Here is a 10,858-nt window from a genome sequence, read left to right as displayed (position 1 = left end):
CACCTCTCCTTCTTCTATCCACCAAACTGCAGTCCACATTCTCTCAGCCGATCCTCATAACTATCCTTGTACAGTCCTGAAACCATCTTTGTCATCCGTCTTTGTATCCTTTCCACAGTTAATTTATCCCCTTCAAATCCAGGGGACCAAATCTGAGAACAATAGTCCAAGTGTGGTCTGATCAGAGACTTATACAACGGAATGATAACCCTCTTATCTCTGCAGGTCAGTGTCCTTCTCATAATAGCAGCAATCCTCTGTGTTACCTTCACCACCTTTGCAATATGTCCCCTAAACTTCAGGTTTCTATCAATCATCAACCCCAGATCTCTTGTCTCCCCTACTTCCTCCAGTATAACTCCTCCCATAGAGTATGCAGCATCCCATCGATGTTTCCCAAACCTCAAGACCTTACATTTTGCTGCATTAAACTGAGACCCCCATTCATTTGCCCATCTATCTAGCTTATTTAAATCATCTTGCAGGGCTACCACATCTGCACTATTACCAATAATCCTTCCCAGCTTCGCATCATCCGCAAACAACTGAATATCCCCCCTGCAATCCACTGGCTATGTCATTGATATAAAGGTTAAACAATATAGGTCCTAGTACTGAGCCCTGTGGGACCCCACTTGTAACCCTCTGCCTCCTGGAAACTGCTCCACCATACACAACTCTCTGATACCTATCAGACAGCCAATCCTGAATCCAGTTGACCAATCTGACATCCAGACCCATGTGCTGCAACTTAAATATCAGCTTATCATGTGGCACCCTGTCAAATGCCTTCGCCAATTCTAAGAAAATTGCAGTATATGCCTTTCCCTCATCTAATGTTCTTGTAACTTTATTATAAAAGGCTAGCATATTGCTAAAACAAGAGCGTCCTTTCACAAATCCATGTTGATTCTCACAGATAACATTACCCTCATCTGCCCAATGCTGTATATGGTCCCTCACTACTTTCTCCGAGGTCTTAACAACTACTGATGACACACAGACTGGCCTATAATTAGACACTTCCAGTCTGTTACCACCCTTATGCAATGGCACTATCTTACCCTCCTTCCATTCCCTGGGCACCTTTGCCAAAGCCAGACTTTCATTGAAAAGCCACGTTAAAGGCACTGTCAATTCCCTAGCACATTCTCTCAAAACTCGTGGTGAAATACCATCCAGTCCCACAGCTTTACTGACATCCAGAGTACTCAGTATCTGAAACCCACTCTCCTCCTGTACCTCCAGACCTCGAACCAGTCCTATCCCTCTAGCATTAAAACTGACTCCTCTAGGATGAAATACTCCAATAAAGTGTTCATTGAACAATTCCACTATGTCCTCTGCATCAGTCACTCTATTCCCATTTTTATCCCACAATATCATTCTTCCATAGTCATTTCTCCTCCTACTGGCCACATAGCTAAAAAATTCCCTAGGATTTTCTTTGGATCTTAGGGCCATCTCCTCTCATATTCCAGTTTCGCTTTCCTTACCACACTAGTCACTCTTCTGGCCTGTGTCTTATATTCCTCATGCATCTCTTCACCTGTCTCATTGTATCTCTTCCATAGCCTCTTTTTCGCATGCAATTCCTGTTTAATATTGTTTGTCATCCACTTTACTCCAAATTGCGTCCTCTTCTTCACTCGTGGTATACAACTTACCATTGCTGATAACAAATATTCTTTCACAATTTCCCACGCACTAGTGATATCCCGGCCTTCTAATTCCTCCCTCCATGAAACTTCCCGAAGTTGACGTCTAAGACTATTATAATCACCTGCCTTATAATTCCACATAAGTTCCCGTCTCTTTGATACTCCTGCATGTCTATTCATTTTCCAAGTCAACACCATATGGTCACTCTCTCCAACTGGTGGGAGAGACGTCAACTCAGTTATTATCAACTCTTCTGATGCTATAACCAAATCCAAAACTTTTGAACCTCTTGTTCCCTCTGTTACATGTTGCCTAAGACATTTGTCCCTCAAGAATTCTAGAAATTCCATTCCCCTATTGCTACATGCATCTTCCTCTCTCCAATTTATACTACTGAAGTTAAAATCTCCCATAACAATCATTCTTCTTGCACTTGCCAAACTTAGCTGTCTAAACATCTCCTGGTCCACATCCTCTGTGCTCCTGGGTCTGTAGCAAAACCCCACTAAATATCCTGTCTTGCCTACCTCTACCTCACACCATATGCTCTCGAAATCATTTGTCTCACTTCCTTCCAAATTCTCCACTCTTAGAGGACATAGGTCATCACTTATCATAAGCAGTACCCCACCACCACGCTTTCCCCTCCTATCCTGACGAAAAATGCTATACCCAGCGACTTCTATTCCTGTTGTTATATCCCCTTCTGTCAACCACGTCTCAGTGATCGCAATAATTTTTGGCCAGGCTGATGCTATCTGCGCCACCAATTCCTCTCCCTTATTCCGGATACTCCTGGCATTAGTATAAAGCATATAAATGCCATTGTTTCTATACCCAGCATTATCCCTTCTAGACTCCACTGGGCTCAGTCTTACCTGACATTGTCTCCCTTCTCCCAAGTATCCATTCCCACAAGAGGCCACCCCTGCTATCATCCTCCCTGGGACACACTGACTCGTTCAGAACAGCAATCTCTCCAGATGCCTACGTCCTTCCTCATTCAAATGTAAACGGTCTCTCGCATACAATTCCTCTCTTTCCTCAAATGCACTCCAAGCATCCACATATACCAGTCCTCTCTTGTCACACATTCTCTCTATTATGCCATTCAATATCACCGCTCTTCTGCTCAGCTCATCATTATCATACCTAGGCAACACGCACACTATTTTTCCTCTCTCTGTCTTCTTCCGTACAGTCTCAAGCAAAAATCTCATATCTCTCGCTGCCCGACTTACATTACCACTCAAGTCATTCGTTCCTACCATCACAATCATCTCATCCACCCTTTCACCTCTCTTAATTGCCATAGCCACCCTTTCTATTGTTCCTCCTGGCAAACACTCCTCACGCATCCTATCTTGAACACCACGGATCATTGAGTCGCCATACATTATACCTCTTACGATTCCCTCACTCCTATTGTTTCCATTCTCTCCTCTTCCATTCCCATACCTCTCTCTTCTACTGTTTCCATTCTCTCCTCTTCTAGCACTCCCATACATCTCTCTCATTCCCTCTCTCCTACTGTTTCCATTTTCTCCACTTCTAGCACTTCCATATCCCTCTCTCATTCTGTCGCTCCTACTACTGTTTCCATCCTCTCATCTTCTAGCATTCCCACACCTCTCTCTCATTCCATCTCTCCTACTGTTTCCATTCTCTCCTCTTCTAGCACTTCCATCTCTCTCTCTCATTCCGTCTCTCCTACTGTTTCCATCCTCTCGTCTGCTAGCATTCCCATACCTCTCTCTCTCATTCCCTCTTTTCTACTGTTTCCATTCTCTCCTCTTCTAGCACCCCCATACCTCTCACTCATACTCCCTAAATTCTCTCTCTCTCCTACTCTGATTCGCCTTGCATTTATCTCTTCCATTCTCCTAATCTTATCTTTCATACTTCTGCTCTCATTCACAAGACATTCCGCCTCCTCTTTCAACTCATCTATCTCCCTCTGCAGGTCAGTCACTCTTAATCTAAATTCACTCTCCCAAACAAAACCATCTCCTAAACTTTCACAGTCACTCACACCTTCCACACTATCAACTATTATTTTCTCATTCTCTACTATCACACTACTTGTCTTCCTACATTCATTCCCCGTTCCTGGAGCAACAAAGTCGGATATCGATATATCTAATGTACTTATTTCCTCCAACTGCCTGCATTTTGCGCACATACGCTCTCCACTCTCTTTAACAAGCCACATATGTAATTCCCGAGACGCATACATGCCGCAAGTACTGCATGCCACAAAGTCTCTTATGATATTGCTAATAATTGAGTTCTTAAATGGCAGAGGACTTGGCGTTACGCCACTTGCGACTGCTGCTGAATCCACCATCATTCCTTACTGCCGAGTAGCGTAATCTTTAATAATTATTCAATTAATAAATAAGAGGGAAAAAAAGTACAAACATCAGAACATTTAAGTACTAAATATAATTAAATAAATGAAATATAACTAAATACAGTAACTTAGCTTCGTTTTGTCTTCCACCGTTACGCGTTCGATTCCGACGGTACCAAAATATATTATATCGCGACAGCAACTAACTTCCAAAAAACAACCACAGAAGTACACTCATATTCAGAGAAACAATTTAGCACTCAAAAACGTAGAAAAACGGGAAAAAAGTGGACTATTCACCGATTAAAAATCCAATTCTTGGTTGTGATATTGCTGAGCCGAATGTTTCATTGACTGATGAGAGTCTAGAGATAGAAGAAAGAGAGAGGTGCTTAGTATATTACAGAACCTTAATGCTAACATTGCCATAGGGTTAGATTGCATATTGGCCCACGTGTTACGAGAATGTGCAAGAGAATTAGCACCTCCTCTAACCAGGCTGTTTAGTTTAAACCTCAGTTCTGGTAAAGTTTCAATAGAGTGGAAAGAGAGGAAAATAATTCCACTGCATAAGGGAGGCTCAAAGACAGAAGTAACAAATTATAGACCAATCAGTATGTCTGGAGTGGTGGTTAAAGTTTTGGAGAAATTTATAAAAATTAGAATTCAGGAGTGATGGACAGCAATATGATACTTTAGAAGGGACAACACGGTTTTGTGAAGGTCTTGCCTTAGTAACTTGCTTTCTATAATAAAGTAACATGGAGTTGGATAAAATCCTTACTTGGTGATACTACTAGACTTTGAAAAGCATTTGGCAGGATTCCACACGGAACTCTTTTGCATAAATTACAGCAATGGGTATGAATCTGAAGCTGGTGATTTGGATTAGAGGGTGGCTGATGGACAGATATCAAAGTGATTTATGGAGGAGCTGAGTCCAGGAGAAGGCAAGTGACTAGTGATGTACCTCAGGGCTAGGTGCTCTGTTGTTTAATTTTGACATTAATGATATTGGAAATAAATTGAAAGGAAATATTCACTTGTTTGGTGATGATGCAAAATTGGGAAGAGTGATACTCAATTCAAATAATGTAGATATCTTGCAGGATGACTTAAATAGGTTGGTGGTATGGGCTAAGGTAAATGGCTGTTAGTTTAACATGGCTAAGTGTAAAGTGTTGCACTTCTGGAGGATGAGATTACATGCTGTTTACTATATTAATGGAACTGAACTGCAAGAAGTTGACAAGGCAAGGGACTTGGAAGTTATTGTGGACAGAGAACTTATGTTTAGAGAATGCATGTTGCAAAGGTTGCCAAAATATCACATCAAATTACATGGTTGTTGAAGAACACACTAACAAGCAGGAATAAGGAAATGATTGTTTCACTTTATAAGGCATTAATAAGACTGCATTAGGACTATTGTGCACAGATCTGATCACCTGGATTTTTTGGTGATGAAGGAATGGTGGAGAGGATCCAGTGGTGAGTTACAAAGATTGTTGCAGGTCTGTGAGCTCCAAAAACTAGCTGATAAACATAGGAGAGAAGATGTGATAAAGGCATATAAATTATTAAAGGGTTTTATAGGATTGATACTGATGACTTTTTTTCTGAATAGTGTAGGAAGGGAGAGAACAAGGGATCATTCCTAGAGATTGTGTAAAAGTGTGGTTAACAAGGGTGTTAGGACTAGATTTTTTGCTTGGAGGCTGGTGAATGTGTGGAATGCATCCAGAGGTGGTTGTAAATGCTTCTGTGAATGATAAGGAGAAGTATGATAGGTATTGTGTGGATAATGGTAAGTGTGTCAATGTAGGGTCTCCCACAATGAAACTCCACGGAGACACCGTTATAATAATAATAATATCCTAATACTGAACTGAATAACTACTCTGCTTGTTTATCTTTTACAGATTCTCCAATACATTCCTCTAATGCTGAACTAAATAGAATGATTGAAAGTGCATCTCCATGTTACAGTTCTGTCTCAATACAGAAAGTACTATTCCATTGCACAGTGCAACGATCATATTTTCATTAAGGCAAGTTTTGATTAAGTGTCTTATGAGGTATTCAAAGTCCATTTAATGCACCCTGTAGGCCTTTCTATGAATGCTATGATATGCTTTTTTAAAGTATATGGTAGATTATGAAGAAGTTGAATGCATTGTCATCATCCCCAACCAGTGGCGTAGCTAGGGGGGGGCAGTCCGCCACAGGCGGCACTTTGAACCTTTTTGAACTTTTGCAGTTAATTCTAAAATATAGTCTCGAGAACTCAGTTCCAAATATTGTAATACTATTGTGAATTTTCCTCACAATTACTGTAAGTGTTGCTAGTTGTGAGAGGAGTGCTTCTAAATTAAAATTGATGAATTACCTACATTACTATGAAATAGACTTCGCCAATGTCATCGGCCATTTTGCTAACAGAAAAGCAAGAAAAATAACATTTTAGAATGTTGGAATTAAAGTTTTACTTCAAAAATAAGTACAGTGTTTTAATTTATTTCCCTATACGTCGTTTTGACTTTTTGTAGTATTTTTGGTGTGTATTGAGAGGGAGGCAAAAGCTCTAGTTATGCCACTATCCCCTATAATTTGTCAATGTAAAAATATGGTCAACTGCAGATTTATTTTTTCATAATCCTGCTTGATATCCACAATTTTCTTCAATAAATTATAAGAATTTTTACTATAAAATTTTCTAATGTAGTAATTGCATTCATTTTTGTTTCCTTTTCACATATTGGTATGGTTTTCCTATATTAAATTTATCAGGTTATGTATTACTATAGTTTGTTTGCTGCCACCATATTTAATGATCTTGGTATTTATTACTTGGTGTTTTATATTCCTAGGGTAGATATGACAAAGTATCTTTTGCATGTCATAAACTGTAATGAATGAGGCTAATTCAATTACTATTTACTGCTGTTTCATCTCTAATAATCGTTATTTGTCTGCTGACTACTGATAATTATCTGGTGGTTCTTTTTCTGTATTTTGTTTTTGGTTTCTAACCAAAAACAAAACAAAAAAAGAAAAATTTGATTATATAATGTTTTCTTAATGTAAATAATTTTTAAAAATATTGTAGTTGGTTATTTCATTGATTTCTATTGTCCTCTCCTTGTATCTTTGAGTATTATTATTCTTAATATTATGACACTTCCAAGGAGTTTCGACTCATTAGTAGAAGAGTAATGTGTAGTTTACTGTCTCTTATAAGTCTCCAACTACATACGTTATTTACTGCCTGTCAACAATAATGGTTTTTTTTTTTTTTCTGTGAATTGCACTTGTTCTCATTCTCATATGTAAAAAACCCTGTTACGTATGTATGAGATTGGCTAACTCACCTTCAATGGAAAAAGCCCATAAAGATTTCTCTCATCTTGATGATATTCAAACTCAGGTCTTTTTCAATCAAAGGACACAATGTCCTGTTCTTCCAATTGCATAAATGTCTGACTGATTATTAAGCCAATTATTTCTATCCCAATCATTACTCTTTTTCTTTACCCACCCTACTGGCTTGATATACATGTCAAAGTTTCCAGGATTGTGAATTGCATACTACAATTTTAATACCATTGATATTACATTAAAATATGGATACAAATGTATGAGAAGTGATATATATATATATATATATATATATATATATATATATATATATATATATATATATATATATCATCCATATTGACCTTGATGTGGTTAATGTGAGTTATTCTAATTATTATAATCATTAATTCTGATACTATCACTGATATGATTCAGAAGTTTCAAAACTGGATTTTTCAATCTCCTTCAATTTTTGTTCTAATTCCATTGATACATTCTTCTTATCCCCTACTTTGTCAATAATGTATTTAGGCTGTTAAACCTATTTCCTATTTATTTATTTTGACCTCCAATGATTAAATAATCAGTGTCACACTCAGCTCCTGTAATTCCAGCTATTGTTAATGCAGTTTCTGCCTGTATATTGATAGAAGATAATAAAGAATAAAAGTTAATAATAAATAAACAAAAATAATATTTTAATATAATAACAAAAGATTTTATTGATAAAAGGTATTATATATAAAGGGTATTGATATTAGGGATGAAGTAACTTTGGAAAAGTTGCAGAGGCAGATAACAATATTTGAAACATTTAAGTTGTTGAGAGGTATTTACTGAATGAACATTGGGGAAGTTTTTCGTGTGACAGAATGAGGCAGGGCAAGAAGAGGTCATCTTTTGAAGTTGCATGGAGGAACTAGTAAGAGAATGTAGTTTTTTTTTTTTTCTTTATGGAGAATGGTAGAAATGTATTGCTTGAGAGGGTCAGACTGCAAACAGCAAATTTAAGTTGGTATGATTGACTTCATGTTATCTAAGGCAGACCTTTCATATGAGTTTTATGACTATAGAGGTTCCTAAATAGTATGGTCTATTTGACTAAATGTGTATCTGATAAATTCTCATGATAGGGTGTATATAATATCTTCATAAAGGTAGTACCACCTGTCATCACTTTCAAATGCTGCCAAATTAGTCTTTCTTCAGTATTACTTGTTCCTTCCTGAAGACATGAAATAATTGTCAATTTTTCTATATATCTTCCCCTCCAATTTTTGCAATGAAATCTAATAGAGTAATTGAAAATTATATTATTACATCATATTTTAAGGATTTCTTCCAGTTTTTCATAGCATTCATCTCTCTTTTCTATTCCCTTCTGCAGTTTCTGTGGGTGTATGTGCATCAATAAATGTTATCTTCAATCATGTTATTTTTGCTTTATGTATTTTTCCATATTTCAAAATTAGATGTTTACAATTTTTTTCATGATGATGAAACCTATTCTTAGTTGATTTTTATTGAATTTGATTCTTCCACAGATAATATATAGTTGTCTTTCCTCATATTATCTTATCCTGTCCATATTGTCTCTTGTGAAATGAATAACAACAGGAATACATCTGTCTAATACATGGTTAAGTTCCTGAAGTTCTTTGTTATATGAACTTTTACATGTTTCACATTCTATATGAAGCCCATCATTCCAAGGCTTCAGTCAGTGAAGAATCAGTGGGTGTGTGTGGGTGTTGTCACTAGTAAATTTTTAAGATATGTGGTTGTTCCCCCTTCTTCCCAGGATGTTTCTTTGTGCAACCTGTCCCTTGGAAAGGCTGGAGCAATGAAAGCACATCAACTATATTCTCATTTGATAGAATTTTTTTATTATTATATATTATCAGCTAACAGCTTTTTATTTCCATATAGGGAGAGTAGGTGAGGCTGTTTTAGCCCTATCTAACTGTTGGAGACTGAGTGGGCAGTTCAATCTCCACTAGAACCCAATCAGAGATAGCTGGCCCAAGGCTATCACTAATTAAGCAGCACGCAATGAAGAGTGACGGCTCAGCAAGTATCGCCATCTCGTGGTCCCTAACCCAATATATATTTAATGTCTGAGATAATGTCGATTCTATGGTTGATTTTCTTGAGTTTAAGGGATGAAAAACCTGAGTTTTACATCCCATAAATCATGTTTATTCCGTCTCTTTAAATATTTGGACATTACAATTAAAGACATAACAATTCTTATAGTTTTTATTTTAGAACATTATTGGGGTTATGATAATGGATTTTATTTTTAAGTAATTTTGAATTGTATACTAAATTGTATAATTTTATCGATAATTAACAATATTTTTTCATGAAACAAAACAAGAAGAATATATTTTATTAAGTAATTTTGAATTATACCAAACTGTATAGTTTTATCGAAAACAAACAATATTTTTTCATGTTTAATTTTTTTTTTTTTAGTTTTAACATAATTTTGATATTTTATCCAAACATGTATACATTGTACTTACAGTGTATAGGTGTTGCCTTGAAACCAGTGGTGGCTCCTGGCTTGAAATTGTGGGGGTGCTGCACCTTTCGAAATATACATATACATACACACTGTAAGTACAGTGTATACGTGTTTGGATAAAATCAGTGGTGGCTCGTACATAAGCACTGCAACACTGCAGCACCCCAAGGAAAAAATGAAAAATTTTAACTTTGTCTGTGTTTATAAATAATAACAATGCTTACAACATTATATAAATGCAATACAAAATGTTAAAGGTTACAGCTTATGTTTTGACATTGATTGAATAGTTAATAATTGGAATTGAGGTGGTGGAGAGAATTCAGAGGTGGGTTACAAAGATTGTTGCAGGTCTGTGGGATGTTCCCTATGAGGATAGATTGATGATCTGTGGGCTCCAAAAACTAGCTGATAGACGTAGGAGAGGAGATATGATAGAGGTATTTAAATTGTTAAAGGGATTTTACAGGATTGATACTGATGATATTTTTAAGACCAGTGCATGAAGTGAGAGAACGAGGGGCCTTCCCTGGAGATTGTGTAAGAGTGTGGTTAACAAGGATGTTAGGACTAGATTTTTTACTTGGAGGGTTGTGAATGGGTGGAATGCTTTGCCAGAGGTGGTTGTGAATGCTTCAACTGTGAATGAATTTAAGGAGAGGTATGACAGGTATTGTGTAAATAATGGTTAGTGTGTCAATGTCGGGTCTCCCGCTTTGAGTCTTTTAACTCCATGGAGACACCGTTAAAATAATAATAATAATAATAATTGTTCGATTAACGCTTTAGATTACGAAACAAATGCACTGCGATCTAACGCCGATATTCGTTTGCGCTTGTCATTGCACGTTACGTCGTTAGATACACTGCCACTTGGGCAGTGTATCATAAGCTTGCGCGCGTTATTTCTGTGAGATATGAAACGTTAATTATTGGTGCATGTTCGTGGTGAA

Source organism: Typopeltis vanoorti, chromosome 18, assembly GCF_054136105.1.
Source record: "Typopeltis vanoorti isolate ZY-2024b chromosome 18, IOZ_Tvanoo_1.0, whole genome shotgun sequence".
Lineage (NCBI taxonomy): Eukaryota > Metazoa > Arthropoda > Arachnida > Uropygi > Thelyphonidae > Typopeltis > Typopeltis vanoorti.
This window is presented reverse-complemented; position numbering follows the sequence as displayed.